The sequence below is a fragment of the Leptonychotes weddellii genome, chromosome 4 (genome assembly GCF_054177405.1).
Source record: "Leptonychotes weddellii isolate Sample4059 chromosome 4, ASM5417740v2, whole genome shotgun sequence".
Classification (NCBI taxonomy): Eukaryota; Metazoa; Chordata; class Mammalia; order Carnivora; family Phocidae; genus Leptonychotes; species Leptonychotes weddellii.
The window spans coordinates 13,585,966-13,603,004 of record NC_138372.1 but is presented as its reverse complement, the minus strand read 5'-3'; the positions used below and the strand labels follow the sequence as shown (position 1 = coordinate 13,603,004).

The following is a 17,039-nucleotide window of genomic DNA, read 5'->3' as shown; positions in this document are numbered from 1 at the left end:
CTTTCTCACAGCAACTTCTTTGAAACTCAGTTTTGCCCTCTGTATAATGGGCATGTAAACTGGCAGTTTATCCGCCCTGGGCTCTTGCAAGGATTGCAAGCGAGACACTGCATCTAGAGGGCTTGCTTACCCCGATTCATGTTGGCGAGGCTTTCGCTTCCTTTCCTCTCTGGGATTTCTTCCTGGTCTTGCTCTCCCACCAACTCAGGCCGCATCTGGGCACCCGTGTTTTTGGCTTTTCCCCACGGTGGTCATGGCCACCCATGGCCCCCAGACCTGCTGTCCAGTCACCCCAGGGACCCCCTTTCCCACAGCACCCAGCCTGGGTGGTGGGTGAAGCATAGATTCATTGCCTTTACTTCCTCTGAGGTCCCAGGTCGGTTTGTGCCCTGCTGCGAGGCTGCTCCCCACATAGGCTGTCCCCTCGGATGGCACAGACAGGCTGCGTGGGCCGAGGGCACGGAACAAGGTCCCCAGGCCCGAGTGCCAGCTCTGCCGACCACTCTGTATGGGCCCCAGCCTGGGACTCTGCTGTCGCACTCTGCCAGTGCCCACCGCTTGGATCCCATTCTCAGTGCGCCTGGTGGGACGCAAAGACGGGTGGGTTGCTGGCTTAGTATCTGTCTTTGTCCACCTTTCCCCGGGGGGTGGGGACCGAAGCTGTCTCATTCCTTGTTAGCACATAGAAGAGTGGCTGAAAGAGCTCTTTAAAAGTAATAACAGCTAGGGGCACCCGGGTGGCTCTGTCGGTTAAGCGTCTGACTCTTGATTTTGGATCAGATCATGATCTCAGGGTGGTGAGACCGAGCCCTGCATGGGGCTCCAGGCTCAACATGGAGTCTGCTTGAGATTTTCTCCCTCTGCCCCTCTCCCCACTCTCTCTTTCTAAAAATAAATAAATAAATGAAATGTTTAAAAAAAATGAAAGTAATAACAGCTAAGATACGTTGAGCAATTAATATCTGCTGGGCATTATTCTAAGTGCCTTTCATGCATCAGCCCCAGGAAACCTCAGGACAACCCTATGAAGGAGGCAGGTCTATTATCCCCATTTTCCAGATGAAGAAACTGTGGCCAAGGGAGTTTGCATCTCTTGCTCAGGTGATACACTCATAAGTGATGGAGTCGGGATTTGGACTCTGGCTTCAGAGATTGAGCTGTTAACCACAAGGCCCCTCCATACTTACTGCAGTGACCTGGTGAGGGTTACCTCCCAACTCTGACCCAGTCTTGGCATCTTTATCTAACAACTTGAAGAGATAGGCCTGGAGAATTAATCCTCTCTCCTCTCTCCCAAGTTGAAAGCCCAGGGTCCACCCAGAAGAAATTGAGTGCTCCCAGCTGCTCTAAAGGAACAGATGTGCATGGATTCCCCATCTTTTTTTTTTTTTTTAAGATTTATTTATTTATTTGAGAGAGAGTGAGAGAGAGAGCATGAGCAGGGGGCTGGGCAGAGGGAGAGAAAGAACCTCCAGCAGACTCCCCGCTGAACGCAGAGCCCAATCTGGGGCTTGATCTCACAACCCTGAGATCATGACCTGAGCCAAAATCAAGAGTAGGATGCTTAACTGACTGAGCCACCCAGCCGCCCTGTATGCGTTCCTCATCTTAAGGTTCCCATTTTAAGGGGGCCACATGTCTGACTTCTAGGCTACTTTCAGAGGCGTCACTGTTTCTGGGGTTCCCCAGGGGATTATCTCATTTAAGCCCCACGAAGACCTTATGAAGCAGATCATCTTCACTTTATAGCAGAGGAAACCAAGGCCCAGAGAGGTTAAAGGAATCTCAAGGTCACACAGCAAGCTGGTGGTGCAGTTAGGATTTGAACCCTAGCCGTCTGGCTCCAGAACGTAGGTTGTTAACTGTGTCCTTCTGCTGCCTCCTAGTCAGATCCACGTGCCAAGGCCCCATCAGGGCACCCGAGAGCCCGCTTGCTCTTATTCAGAGGGTGCCATCCCTGGCATCAACCAGAGCAAAGGTTCCGCACACACCGGCTCTCACCCTCTGACGTTCCTTCCCCAAGCTTCGAGCAGCAATGATGGATCCACATCATGCTCTCCTCGTACAGAGTCGGCATTCCCGCTGGGAAAGCATCTGAGCTAAGAGGCAAACAGAACATTGCGGACACACAGAGAGGCCTCCCAATGGGTCTCAGGGGGTAACAGCAGGAGAAACTCAGAAGAGGTTTTATGGGGTCCCTTTTCCTGGGAGGGCTCCAGCTGCTGTGGAGCCAGCTGAAGGTTAGCAGGGAATCTGGGGAGGCAGTGGAAGGAGCTGGGTGCAGGAGACGGAGTCCCCACTGCCAACCAGGCTTAAGGAGATAGGATTTAGAGGCTCCCGACACTTATAACAAACTGTCACTGAATCAGGCACTGCGCTAAGCAGTTTATGTGGATTAGTACACTGATTCCTCATGAGCTTATAGCACTTCTTTTTTCATTCATCCACTCCAGCTCCTGGTCTTGATCCTGGGTCCCTCACTGTCTCCAGGATGGCACCCATGGAAGGAAACACATCGTGTCCTGGGCCCAGCAGTGTGATTGCTAGTGTGGTTACACGAACAGGGAGAAGAGCTTTGTACTAGGATCACCCGGAACTCAGGAACATTCACAGTGCAAAATCTAGCACAGAGTTTCAAACTAAGGACTGTGATCTCCCCAGATCCCAGTGACTATTCAAGAGGTGAAATTTGAATCCTCAGGCTTGTCAATTTGTCTTTCTGGGGTCCCCATCTGACCCATGCTTCCTTGCTTCAGGATTGCCAATAGCTTTGGCTGAAGCCCAGCTCCTTCATGTCAAATTCAGCCTCCCTGATGGTCACCCACCTATTCACTTATGCCTGATCCCATATTACTTGTCTCCTCTTAACACTATGTTCCTGGCAAAGCAGTACATTTGTTCCTCCTTAGACCCCTGTGAGCCCCCAAATCCATGTCCTTGTTTATGCATTTCCCTCCACCCAGAAACCATTGTCCCACCTATCAGTTTCTAAACCTCCTTGTGCTCTGGGCCCTGAGTCCCGCCTCCTCCCTGAAGACTTTCCTGATCCCTTTATCTGGTGTGAGGTTCCCTCCCCTGAGCCCCCACAGCAGTACCCTGCTATAATCATCCCCCTCCATGATGGTTCTAACATCTCCAAGGGGATGACACAGAGGCTCTTCTCATTACTCTTCTGTCCTGGCACCAGGCATGTAGCATGCGCCCAGGAGCACCCCTTGCTTCATTTCTGGTGCAACGGCTCTGCTATTTGCTAGGTGCCCTTAAACCTAGTGCTTGGAGGTCTCCAAGACTCAGTTTCATCAGCTATAATATAAGGATTAAATAAAATACCAGGGGTATGGTCCCTGGCAAGGGGACAACACAGGGCAGGCGAGATACGAGGTACTGGTCCCTCCCTCCGGCTGCCCATTTTCTGTGCCTTTTGCAGACTCATCCCTCCATGAGGCAAGTGACTGGGCATGGAGGCAAACATTCCTCGAGGGCCCGGCTCAGGCCTTCTCTGCTGTCCCCAGGTGGCTGACCCCTGCCCTGCTCCAGTGTATGAGCTGTCAACTTCCCAAGTGTGTCTCTCCAGCCTGGACCCATCTCTGTGCCTCAGGTCCAGAGAAACCCCATTGCATTCTCCTCTTGGCTAGCTCAAGGAGACCTCAAGTACAAGTGCTCTTCTCCTGGGCACTATTTTACATAATCTTGGCTAGTTGATTAATGTTGATCTCCCTACTGGAGACTGCAAGCTCCTTGAGGACAGGGACCCAATACTCAGTACAGAACCTAGCATCCAAGTACCTGGATGATTGTCATGCTTTTTCCTCTTTCCACCCTACTTTGTTCATTCAAACTGACCTACCTGATGCCCATTGACAAAGACCTCCTGCCCCTCCCAACCTGTACTCACACCTCCAGTCCGTATGAACCCTCCCCTGTTCCTCTCTGTCCATCCATATATCCACATCCCCCCTAATTGCTGCCTCCAAGTCCCCACTCCAACACCACCTTCTCCAGGAAGCCTTCTTAGCCCCACCCTGAACACCTCTGATCCTAACCCCTTCTCCCAGAAGGCTTCACGTGTCAGCCATGCTGCTGGGTAAGTGCCCCCCAAGAGCATCGGCTAGGGTTTTCATGATGGAGTGCCCAGTGGTCACATTCTCTTAAAGGAGGTTAAATGGGATGACAGGATGTGTTCATCCCTCGTGACCTAGAGCCACTTTGCTCACTGAGCCCACTGGGCTGTTCCCAATGCCCGTAGGGAAGTCTGCTGATATTTTGTTTATGGTGACCCTCTACTTGGTATTGCCAGACTGGAGATGCTAGTGAGACCATGAGAAATCTAGGTTGGCTGTGCCTTTGGTTACGTTGGCCGTGTAGATGGAGGGACTCGGCCAGGAGGTGCTAGAAGGGATGCACTCACCCAGCAGAAAGGACAGCTTGAAATCTGAGGTCAAGGTCCTGGGGGAGTGGCTGACCTGGAGCCCCTGGATGGGATTCCTCCACTGTCTGCACTCCTCCAGGGCTTTCTCCTTTCCCTGTGGAGCTGTCCTCCTGCAGAACCATAGTCAGCATCATTTGTTGGTGAAGGAGAGGCCAGGGGACCAGTGCAGATGCCCACTCAAAGTGGCATATGGTGAGGGAAACCAGTAGGCACAGAAGTGTTGCTTCTTCCCTCTGGGTCAGGATGACCTCACCAACAGCCCATTCTACTCCCCAGCAAACCAAAGGCCAATGGCTGGAATCTCTACCGAGAGCTTAGTCTGGCCTGGATTTGGGGTTGGTCCTCACACTATTTTCTGCAAGGCCACAGACCCCTAGTTACCTACCCCCCTGTCTCACGTCCAAAAAGTAGTGGGGTCTGCAGTCCACCCATCAGAACACAGTGCCCATCTCACCTTGGGCCCTAGATCACAAGCTGTGTGGGGCTGGATGGAAAATTGCACTCTTCCTGGAGGGGGACGCTAACCAAAGCTGGGTGATGCCTCAGGGATCCTCCCCAGCAGCCTCTGGGTCAGGTTCAATCCTCAATCATCTGTACACGTGCATGTGTGCACGTGCGTGTGCACACACATGTGCCCCACACTCTTAAATCCCTACAGGCACAGGGCGTCCCACGCAAGTACCCCTAAATACATGAACACATTTATACATGTGCCACTGCCCTGTTCCCTCCCCTCACCAACTTATGGAGCTCACTCCATACATATCCCTACTGTCCAGGGACACACCCCTGCACACACATGCCCCATACACTTGTCAACACACATCCTGTACACCACATACACACGTGCTCAGCACCCTCTAAGCCCAGCTAACCAAGGGAGCCTCCATGCTCTCTGCCCTCCACCCTGGGCAGGAGGGCAGGAGTTCATCCAGTGCCCTCTGAGCCTCTGCCCAGTTACCGAGGACCTGCCTGGGTTCAGACAAATGAACCCAGGGATCAGGCTCCTATGCCAGCAGAGGAGAGGAAGAATGTTCTGCTTCCTCTAAAGACTTCTAGAAAGAAAGAAAAAGAAAAAAGAAAAGAAAAGAAAAGAAAGAAGGAGGGAAGAAAGAAAGAAGGAAAGAAAGAAAGAAGAAAGAAGAAAGAAAGAAAGAAGAAAGAAAGAAGGAAAGAAAGAAAGAAGAAAGAAGAAAGAAAGAAAGAAAGAAAGAGAGAGAAAGAAAGAAAGAAAGAAAGAGGAGTAGGAACAGAGACAGGAAGGCGCCTGTTGCTGTTGGAGGGGGAGAAGAGAAGGGGAAGCCTCTGGCCTCCACCCCACCAAGCCTCCACCAAGCCTCCGCTGCTGTGCCGTGGTGCGGAGGGAGCGTCGCGTCAGACGGAACTGTTGGGGCTGCGGGAGATGTAATGACAGGGCTCCGGCGGAGCTTGACGTGTTAGCGGACACCACTGCTGCGCTCGGGGCCAAGTCTCCGGCGCCTGCCCACCTCCCACCGCCCACCTCCCATGGCCGGAGGACCCCTTCTCCGTCCTGGAGCCCTGCTTACCTGGCAGGAGGTGGGGGACATGTGCCGCACTCAGCCGATGGCGAGGGGGACAGTCACACACCGGGCACCTGGAGGGCAGCAAGCACAAGCCAGGCAGCCAGGGATGGACAGCCTGCAGAGCTCCTGACAGCTCCAGGGCTCCGGAGGACAGACAAGAGATGATGGGGCCCCGGAAACGGTGGAAACAGGTGGCTGGGATGGAGGGTAGGAGGGAGGCAGAGACAGAGAAGAGAGAGACACAGAGAGAAGGAGATGCAGAGAGAATCACACACAGAAAAGAAGAGAGAAATAGACAGAGAGCTCCAGAGAGGGAGAGAGGGGGTAGGAGTGGGGAGAGAGAGAGAGAGAGAGGGAGGGCGAGAGGGAGAGAGAGAGGATGAGAGAGAGAGAGGGGATGAGAGAGAGAGAGAGAGAGGGAGGGAGGAAGGGAGGAGGATTCCAGCAGCAACATGTGGTAGTAATAGCTCTCACTTCCAGCGCTGGAACATCCTGAGCCCCATCTTCTTCTGACCCCCTCCCCTAGTGCAAACACGCATCGTACACATCCTGACGCACACAAACACACACACTCACACAGCCAGTGGAACACAGAGGCACCTGAATTCATCATGCCTACCCCCCGCCCCCCCGTGCACGCCCTTCCGCACACACACCCGGGACAGCCCAGCAGCCGGCCCCTCGTCCTCCCACACGCTGGACCAGCCCTTACCTGCCCCAGAAGCAACACGTGTCTGGGCAAATACTGCCTTGGTCCACAGCCCCAGAGCTGGCCTCCCCACACCCAGAGTTGCTGGAGGGGGCGCCCAGGGCTGGGCTCCAGTGCCCAAGCCCAGTGCCCGGCACCCTGGCAGCCGGCTTGAGGGATGCCCACATGGCGGTGGCTGCTTAGACGGCCTGCAGCAAGCAGAGCTATCTGTTTTGTCAGAATGTAACCATGACAATCACCCCATGCGCACACCGCTGGTGCTGCTCCCCCCCTCACCCCTTCTCCCCCCCTCCTCTGGAGTACTGGAGGAAGCGGGAGGCCACTTAGCAGCCTCTGCTAATTCCTGCTGGGGCTGATGGGAAGGGCCTGGCCAGTGATAACAGGCTTGCGGGCAGCCCCTCCTTGAGGGAACAGGGCTGCCTCTGGGCCCTTCAGCACTGTGCCGGGCCTGCCATGGCCCTGGGGCCCCTCTCCCTGGGACCAGAGCAGAGCTGGCTCCCTCTACATCTCCTTGTCCTCCAGCAAGTCCAAGCTGTGGATCCATCAGGGATCCATGGACCGCCTGCCCCCCACCCCCCCAAGCCATGGTGCAGCCAAGCAGATGTGGTCATGGGCAGGTTATCTGCCAAGACCTTTGGCCATGCCTGTCTAGCCCGAGAGCCCCGCGAGCCATCACCTCCTGCCCTTGGTCATGCCAAAGCCACAAAGGAAAATGCTAGGCTTTTTGGTGCAGCTCCAGGAGGCATCAGACTAGAGGTCTGGCCTCTGGGGTACAAAGTTGGACCACCCAGAGAACCAGAGGCTTATAGTACCAAGGACAAGTAGATCTGGAAGCAAGAGGTCTGCCAGGAGGGTCTGTGAAACCTAACTTGGAGTCTAGAGTTAAAGAGTCCCGGGCTGAGAAGGTAGATGCTCCTGGAGAGCAGAACGGAGCCAGCAGGCCTCCACCTGCACATCTCATTTAGCTCTTGTAAAACCCCGAGAAGAGGGGCTTCATCCCAGCACGACAGGGGCACTGCAGTTCAGAGAGGGGGAGTGACTCGCCCAGGGACACCTGGCAGGAGGTGATGAGAATGGATTCAAACCCATGCCTGTCAGACTCCGCTGCCTGGGAACTTTCCATCACACCTCGTTGGCCTTTTCAAGCCGTCACTGCGTGCCAGGCGCTACACGCAGGGCCTGGAGGAAGGGCATGCTCACTTGCTCTGAGCCACACACGGCGAGGTAGATGCTATGCTCCTCCTCATGTCAAAAACAAGCCCAGAGAGGTGAAGTAACTTACCCAAGGCCACACAGCAAATGGGAGAACCAAAATTCAAGTCCACGTCTGTCCAACTCGGTCTCTCCTCCCTGCCTCCTTCACCACACATCAGGCGACATCCAGGGCAGAAGACCCATCCCTTTTCTGGACTCTCTGCTTAAGGAGGGTGGAGTCTGAGGGGGCCACAGGGACAGTGGGCAGATGCAGTGGGGCAAGGAAGGGGTGAAAGAAGCAGAGATGTCACACGGGGTCCAAGACATGTGACCTTAGGCAGAAGCCTGAGAATTGACGGTTCCACCGTGGGAGAGTCACATCTTAGGAACCCCCGGGGCCTGAGCTTCCCCCAGACCTTCATTAAATGTCTACCTGAAACCCCAGGTCTTTCCCAGCACAGCAGATGTCAGCCAACTGACAGGGAGGCCCCCGCAAGAGAATTTTGGAGAATAGTCTGCAGGGAGGGACTTGGGAGGGTCCTGCTGGGCAGGGGGAATGGAGGGGTGGAGAGGGATGGAAGCTAGCCCGAGCAGAAGAACTTCTCTGACTTGGCTGTTCAGCCTGAATTACCTCTGGATGCCTGCTGGGCTGTCCTAGCATGGAGGACAGCAGACGAGGATGTTTGGGGACTGGAATGCTGTCTTTGTCACATGGAGGATGAACCCAGGCACAAGGCAGAAATCACTTCAGCGCCATCGCTCACCCACAGTGAGCCAGGCTTTGGGTCCCGTGCTTGGAGAGAGTGCTGAGGAGCGAGACGCAGATTCCAGGAACTTGCCCAAGTGGGAAGAGGCACAAGGCTTCCCAACCAACTTTCCTTCCACTTGGCAGTCCCCTGAAGCCCTCCCCACACTGTCTTATTGAAGGCTTGAATGCTTGTGATCCCCCAGGAAGCAGGCAGAATCAGCCCTGCTCTTGGAAGGGTGGGGGACGGAGGCTGAGAGGGGGTGTGACTGGCACCTGGAGTCTCCTTGAGCCACTTTCCCTTGCAGGTAACAGACTGGGGCTTAAGCAGCACAGCCATTTAGAATTCCCAGCCTTCCCCAGAGCCCAGTTCTCAGCCCCCATGAAGTTCAAGATCTCTGCCCCCCCCACCCCCCGTCCCCCCGTTCAGGCCACTTCCAGAATCATCCTTTCTACTCAGCTGTCCCATGCCTGGAGTTTGCATTTGAGGACCCAAATTCTCTGGGATTCAAGGTCAGCCTGGGTGAGTGGCGATAAGGCCATAAGGAGAAACGCGGGGTGGCAGGAGACAGAGGATCTGAGCCCAGGACTGGGTGGGGAGAGAAGCCTGCCAGCTGGGAGGTGTTTTCCAGAGGTGCCTCTGCTCAAAGCCCCGGGCTTTCCTTACCTGCTGTCTTGGGTTCCCAGGGCTGCGGTGACAAATGGCTCCAAAATGAGTGACTTAAGAGAACAGACATTTATTCTCTCACAGTTCTGGAGGCTAGACGTCCAAAATCAAGTGTCCGCAGGGCCTTGCTCCTTCTGAAGGCTTAGAGAAGAAGCCTTTCCTGCTGTTTGCACCCTAGGTGGCTCCTGGCGATGCTCCGCCTTCCAGCTTTCCTCCGCCTGGAGCTGCGTGGCTGGATCCTGCCTCCATGTCACACAACCTCACACAGGTGGGTCTCCGTGTCTTGGTGTGTCTGTCCCCACGCTTCCCTCTCCTTCCTCTTATACAAACACCTGCCACTGATTAGGGCCCATTCTCATTTCCACCTGATTACACCTGCAAAGACCCTCTCCCAAAGACGGTCATGTTCACACACCAGGGGTTAGGACTTGGACATATCTTTTCAGGGGACACAATTCAACCCACAAAAGGATTCAGAAGGTAATAAAGATATGGGACTGGCTCATGACTCCATGGGGCCAGTTCTCTGGAATTCTAGAAATTCGGAGAGGAGAAAAAAGCAGGTCTGTATAATAAGGTGGTTAAGTGTGGACTAGGGCATTGGACTGCCTGGGTTCAAGCCCTGACTCTCTTATTCCCTGGCTGTGTGTCCTTGGGGAAATCACTTAACCTCTCTGTGCCTCGGTGTGTCCCCTCTATAAAATGGGGATATTCGAAGTGTTATTATGACAATTACATGAATGAACATTTGCAAAGCTTTTTTTTTTTTAAAGATTTTATTTATTTATTTGAGAGAGAGAGAGAATGAGATAGAGAGAGCATGAGGGTGGGGGAGGGTCAGAGGGAGAAGGAGACTCCCCGCTGAGCAGGGAGCCCGATGTGGGACTCTGTCCCGGGACTCCAGGACCATGACCTGAGCCGAAGGCAGTCGCTTAACCAACTGAGCCACCCAGGTGCCCCAAAGCTTTTAAGATAGTATGGTACTTAATAAGCATCCCATGAGTGTTAAAATAAGCATTAAGTGTCCCCTAGACCAACGTTACTGTTTCATAGGTGTGAACACTCAGACCCAGAAGGGGGAGATGACATCACCTAAGGTCACCCACTTGGGCCTGCTGGGGTACAGGGTTGCCCTCAGGGGAGATTAAATCTCTTTCCCATTTCTTGTGCAGTTGGAGAAATCAGATGGATGGTCCAGAGGGCGGCAAGAGAGGAGGAGGTGGGTGTAGAGGGAAGTGGGGACCCCAGGAAGGACAGAAGCAGTTCCTCCTGTCCCCAAACACACACCTCTTTTCCCACCCAGCCCTCTGTTTGCAGGATTGGAAGCAATCGTGCAACTGTTTCTGCCCACACAGAGGAAAACAAGCCTCCGGAATGTGTAATCAACACAGTCTGGGTAAGAAGGGAAAGCAAGTCCTCCAGTGACAAAAACTGGGGGCCCAGGGCAGGGCTGGCAGACAGATTGGGGAAAGTCCGGCTGGGGTAATGGGCATTGGGTTGGCTATTTCCCCGGAACCCCCTGGGAATGGTCGCCAGGCTGCGCACACAGAGCACGGGAGAGGGCCCCCGTCTCAGGCTTAATTCCTGTGGCTATGTATGGCTGTGGGGTGCAAAGGGGACCAGGTCCCAGCTTTGGAGGCAGTGGGCTGACATGGGGTGCATTCTTGGCAACAGACTCATGACCTCCCTTCCTTCCTTTACCTCCCGTTCCAGCCCCTCATCTGCTGCGGGAAATAGTGAAATCGTCCCAGATCGTCACTGCTCCTATATCCATGCATGCTCTGTGCCCTGTGATTAGGCAGCTTTTCCTCTAAAAAGGTGGATAGAGCCTCCGCCCCCTTCACCTTGGCTTCGGCCCCATGACAACCAATGGGATGGTGGACGGTCTGACGTAACTAAAGACTTGCGAAGTGCTCGCCTGATTGGCCTTGCTCTCTTGTGCCTCTGCCCTGGTCGCTGTGAGAACAGGCCCAGATTGATGCACTGGTGCCAGGAGGGGGAGGAGGAGGAGGGACACACGGAGCAGGACCAAACCACCCCAGTCAAGCCCAGCCGAGATCAGCCAACTCTTAGCTGATCTAGAATAAGTGCTGTTGTAAGCCACTGGGATTGCAGTGGTTTGTTTAGCAGACTTTTCTGGCAATAGCTAAGTGATAAGCCACCTCTTGTAGATTTCAGCTTCCTGATGTCTTCTGAGCACATGCCTCCTTTCCACCCCCTGCCTCAGTTCCAGCCTCCTAATGGCTTCCTATCCCCCATGCCACAGCCAGCTCTCTGTAATACCTGATGATGCTGGTCCCTACTCATTACCCCTTTCCCAGCCCAGCCTAAACCTTTCCAATGTTCCTCCATGGCTTTTGGTAAAAAGTCCCCTTCTTAGCTTAGCATTCAAGGCCCTTTATGATATTGCCCCTGCCCTCTCTCTGGCCCTGCTCCTGCCCAGTCCCCCATATGGATCCTTCCCCCAGCCACATAGAACTACTTGTGGTTTCTTGCACCTCGTGTTGTTTTGAACCTCTGGCGTTGAACCAACCATTAATCCCTTTGGCGCACGAAGACGCCCTTCCCTGTTTCTGTTTAGCTATCTTCCACTTGCCCCGCAAAGCTGAAGCACCAGCTCCTTGAGGAAGCTAACTGTCCCGGCTAGACCACGTGACCAAGGAGCTGTAGTATCCTGTGCTTAGTACAGAGCCTAGCATACAGTAGGTGCTCAACTAATATGATGTTGGATGAATAAGTGAGTGAGGGCATGGACTAATGAGTCTCTCCCAAGGGCAGTCTCATGCTAACATACCTGTATTTATAGCATCGAATGTGAGCCTGTTGCATGCAGGGCTTCATGAATATTTGTTGAATAAGTGAATGAATGAACATGACTGCATCCCTCAGTGTCCCAAAGAGTTATGGCAAGCTGCTCCTCTCCTCCCCAGAGAAGGTGGCAGTGGTGGGGTGGGGTGGTGGGGGGCTTGGCTTTGGGCATAGCGGGATGAAGGTGGGAGGGGCCTTGAGGGGCAGTGGGAGCCATCTGCTCTGAGTCCAAGCAAGAGATGTTGCATTGTCTGCAGAGAGCTAAAAACCATCAGATAGACTCTAATCAGTCTGTGTTTTATCACTGTGCAATGCTAAGTTAGAACGTCAGTGATCAAATCATCCTCCCCACTGGGCAGACCACTCCTGCCACCTGCCTTGACGTCTTGCTACAGGGAGGACCTCCTCCTTCTGTCTCTGATGCTCACCACCCCCACAAGAGTCTGCACGCCGCCCCCCCCCTCCCCGGGACATCCTTAGAGAGATAGGGCAGCTCAGTCTCTGGGGAAAGGGACACTGGCAACCATAGTGAGCCCAGCCTGGGTTATAAAGGTGGCTTGCAGTTCAGGTTACATGCCACGAAGCTACTGGCAGGGCCATGGGGCACATGGCTAAAAGGGGACAAAGGCAGGATTTGCACCCAGGTCTATATGCATCCAGAGCTTGTCATCTCCACTCCTTCCAGGTCCTGTCTCCAGCACGCCCTCGAGCTTGGTCCCCTCCTGCTCACGCTGCCACCCTTGGGCTTTGGCTGAAGACAGTACCGGTCAGCCCAGAGGTTGCCCTCATCACCTTGGGCAGCACGAGCCTCAGGAAAGAGGTCGGCCCTGGCCTTGGGCACCAGTCTTCCCTCAGCCACTCAGCGCTCACCTACATAAGGACACCTGACACTGGTCTCCTGGGGATTGAACGCTGAGTCAGAAGATTGGCCGTGAGCCTGGTCCTATCACTTGCTATTTGTGGGGACCACTTCCCCTTTCTGAGGCTTGATGCTCTTATCTCTGGAGTGACCATCCTGCTGTCCATGCTGCTGTGCAACCAGCTGCCGGATGCTCTCTCCAGCTCTGCTCCCCCATCATTCCAAATCCACCCCAGCCCCCCCCAGGGTGACTGCCACGGCCTCCGGGCCCTTGCTTCCCTTCGGGCCCCCGCGGTCGGTTCTCCATGCAGCTGCCAGAGTGAACTCTGCAGAGCATCAAACCCGATCTCGTGACACCCTGATTAAGTCCGCCAACACTTCCCATCACTCTCAGGGATAAAGACACAATTCCTCTGTACCTCGGCCAACAAGGACCACCCGCAGATCTGGTCCCTGCTGACTTTTTCCACTTCGTTTCCACTCTGCACCCTCCAGAGGCACTGTATTCTTGCAGACCCTCATGGTCTCCGGGCTACCTTCTGACTCAGAGCTCTTCCCTTTCTCTGTTTTTCCCTGCTCTCTTAATGAACACCTCTACTTCATCAGATGTCAGCTCAAGGATCACTTCCTCGTGGGATGCTTGAGGTCAAATTCCCCAGTTCATGCTCTCCTTGCCCTGAGTACCTGTCCTTTGTAGCTTTTAAGACATTTGCAACTGAACATCTCCCCATGGGATCACGTGTGCATGTCTTTCTCCCCCACTGCAATGACAGCTACAGGAAGGCTAATACCTCATCTCCTTTGGCGGCTGTATATGCCACACCCAGCGTGGTGCCTGGCCCGGGGTAGGCACTCAGTAAATATTTTTTGAAACAATCGAATAAGTGAAACGGAATGAAACCCTTCATGGAAGAGACCTTGATCAAAAATATAAACCCTGGGTACCCATTTGGAATTATTATTATACCCATTTTACAGATGGGGAAACGGATGATCACAAGAGTGAAGGGACTTACCCAAGTCTCCTGGCGTCGCGGCACAGCCAGGGCCTGAGCCTGGACATGGATGCTGGCACCCGGAGGAGCTCGGTCCCTGCTTGTTGAGCTGAAGCGTGTTCTGCCTCCACCTCCAGGGCATGTCCCCTGCACCCTGCCGCCTCTCCAGAAGGGGGGCTGCCTGGGGTTTGCAGATGGCTGCTGGCAGAGGTCAATGCTGGCGGGAGACAGCTGCTCTGCCATCAGGTACCTGTTCCTTATTCATGCTCTGTTAGCCTATGTGGTGCCTCGGTACAAACAAACAGGCAGCCACAGCTCCTGGCTTCAAAGCCGTCCTGGGGGCAGGAGCACAGCCACACCCGGCCAGGGGTCCAGCACGGCTCAGTGCCGCAGGGACAGGCGGGCGGCGGGACAGACGTGGGCGGCTCCGAACAGGTGGCTGCTCAACAGCAACGGGAAGGAGGCGAGGAGGGACCGCTCAGGGGACAAAGAAGGGCCGAATCTCTGAAGCTATCACTCTCGTACTGTGCCCTTCGGCTTTTGAAACATAGACTCATCACAAAGAAGGATGGGAGGAGAGCAAAAGAGCACACATTGCTTCAAGTGTGGACTAGAGCGCTGCCTACGTTTCTTGTCCTCTCGTCTCTTCACGCTTTTTCCCGGGAGAAGAGGAGAATGCATTTCGAGTCCCTGCAAATCTGCAGGTCAGCCTGGGACACTTTGTGCTTTGAGGACCTACAATGAGTCTGGCACTGTGCCAGGTGCTTTCACGCTTGCACGCGCACACACACACATGCATACATGTGTACACACACATACACACACACACTGTTTCACATAATTCTCAGCACAGCTCTGGGAAGCTTTTTCTGTTGTTTGGCTTGTTTCAGTTCAACAAATATTCGAGTGTCTCCTCTGCTAACCTCGGGGCCACCGTGGTGAGCAAGGACACTGCCCCTGCCATCATGAATCCTACATTGTACAGTCAGGAGAACATTCAAGGTTTGAGAAATGCCTCAAAGGGGACAATCTGAGTGACATGGCACAGAGCCACCAGGGTGAGGGGTGCGATGTCGGATCTGGAAGGCAGGGGAAGCTTCTCTGAGGAGGTGACATCTGAGCTGAAGCAGGTGAGGAGGGATCCAGGTGCTCAGAGAACGGGGTGGGGGAGGAGTAAAGGTGCAGCAGGTGCAAAGCTTGGGAGGGGTGCCGTGGGCCCCGGGAAGAGAAGGGGACCAGGCTGGCTGGAGCAAAGTAAGAGTGGCCCACGCGGGGGGCGGGGGGCACAGTGGGGCGACAGGAGCAGTGCCCGTCCCTGTGGAGTGGGAATTTTACTCTGAGAGCAATGACAATCCCTGCAAGATGATAAACTGGATGGAATTGGTCTTTGTTTACATTTGATGAGGTCTTCCTAGCCACTGTGTAGGGAATGGATTCGAGTGCGGTGAGCCAGGAGAAGGTCAAGGGGGAAGCTATCACGGAAAGAGAAGTAACAGAGGGTGGTGGCGGAGGCTTGGGCGGAGAGTACAGGAAAGAGAAGAACCAAGGGTACTTTCTAGGTTATGGGCTTGTGCAATGAGATGAGTGATGGTGCCCTTCATGGAGGTAGGGCAGGTGGGGAGGACCAGGTCGGAGGCAGCGTGGGTGGGAATCTAGAAATCTATGTTGAACATAATGAGTTTATGGCAAATCGGGTATCCGGGGGGAGTTCATGGTTGGATATATGAGTTTAGAGCTCAGATGACACTGAGCAGAAGACAACACTTGGGAGTCATTAAGCTCTAGATGGTAATTAGCACCGTGCAATAGGACCCTCTGTGGGCTGAGAGTTGGCTGAGCGTCTGTTGTCGGACCCATGACAGCAGTGACCATATCTGTCACTGTCACTGCCCTATGACTCTAGCACCTACAATCCAACGCATAGTAAGCATTTGTTAAGTCATTATTGAAGATGGAAAGATGAAGATGCAAAGAAATCCAAGGTCCTGATCTCTTTCTTCAAGGAGCTTAGGTTACTCAGGGCTGCCCGGAAGCAAAGGCAGCTTCACATGCATAGAACAATAGCCACAGAGACAGTTTGGAATCTGGGACCATTCCGATGAGCCAGGGATGACATTTAACTTAGCCTCTGAGTCTGCTTTCATGTGTGGTCCAAATGAATAGGCTAAGCACAACTTGTAAGGAAGACGGACGAAGAGCTCGAGAACAAGTCTTTGCACGCCCTTTGGAAGTATCTGTTCTATGCTCCATACCGGATACACATTTAGCAGGTTGATGCACCCTTTGCCTTTGCCTTTCTGTAGGCTGTTGGGAGTGTCTTTGCTACTGTGCTAGTCTATTGCATTCTGGCCCTTTCCTTTGGAGACGTCCTCACTGTCCTCCCCGCAAACATCCCTCCCCACCACCCACAAAACAACAAGCTTTGCAAGGGCAGGGGGCTTGCTCTGATTTGTCTTTGAAATTCCAGAGGCTTTCTGGGTGCTGGGCCTGCGACAGTTAGTGAACAACCAGTGTCCCTGATCGATAATAGAAGCTCGATGGGTTTATTGAATAAATGAATTCTTCGCTATTTGGTGAAGCAAATTCTCTAAGGATGTCTCTTAGGTAAGTAAGTCTCTTAACCTATCTGGGCCTCAGTTTCTCCCAAACACAGCCTAGAAAGGAGCTGCAGTGCCTGGCTTCTTGCTTGCTATAGCGTATATGAATTCATACATGTTCATTCGGGTGGCGTGGTGCTCCTGGTTGAGCTGAAGCTATAACGCAGGCCACTGATGTAGCCACCAGCTCTGCTTGCGTCAGGGAAACTGAGTCCAGGAAGACTCGGGTGCCAGCGCCCAGGCCCAGAGAGGGAAAGATTTGTAAAGTGTGGCCTGGAGCACTTCTTGGTTGAGAAAGGAATTGAGATGAAGAGTGTGGGTTATTCTTATAATACAAAATAAACGAGCTATCTATCCGTGGTTAGTCCATCAGCAGAAATAGCTGATTCTCCCTCCAAAATATCTCTTCTATCCATTCCCCTGCCCCCAGAGGCCGCCATCCCCAGACTCTGCAGCAGCCTCCAACAGCTCTGCTTTCCTCTTGCTTCACCC

General features: G+C 53.8%; 1 protein-coding gene across 3 annotated transcripts in view; it reads right to left on the bottom strand.

Moving 5' to 3' along the window:
* The window catches only part of VWA5B1 (von Willebrand factor A domain containing 5B1), a 54,814-nt gene extending 47,856 nt beyond the window's left edge, over positions 1–6,958 (bottom strand). Inside the window, exon 1 of one of the 3 annotated variants that reach the window (XM_081817628.1) lies at positions 6,686–6,958. The gene's annotated coding sequence lies outside the window, so the exon portion shown is untranslated. Of the gene's footprint in view, positions 1–5,976; positions 6,382–6,685 lie in introns of those variants that run through there. The other 2 variants (XM_081817629.1, XM_081817627.1) reach the window with 2 other exon arrangements.
* Positions 6,959–17,039: the final 10,081 nt, after the last annotated feature.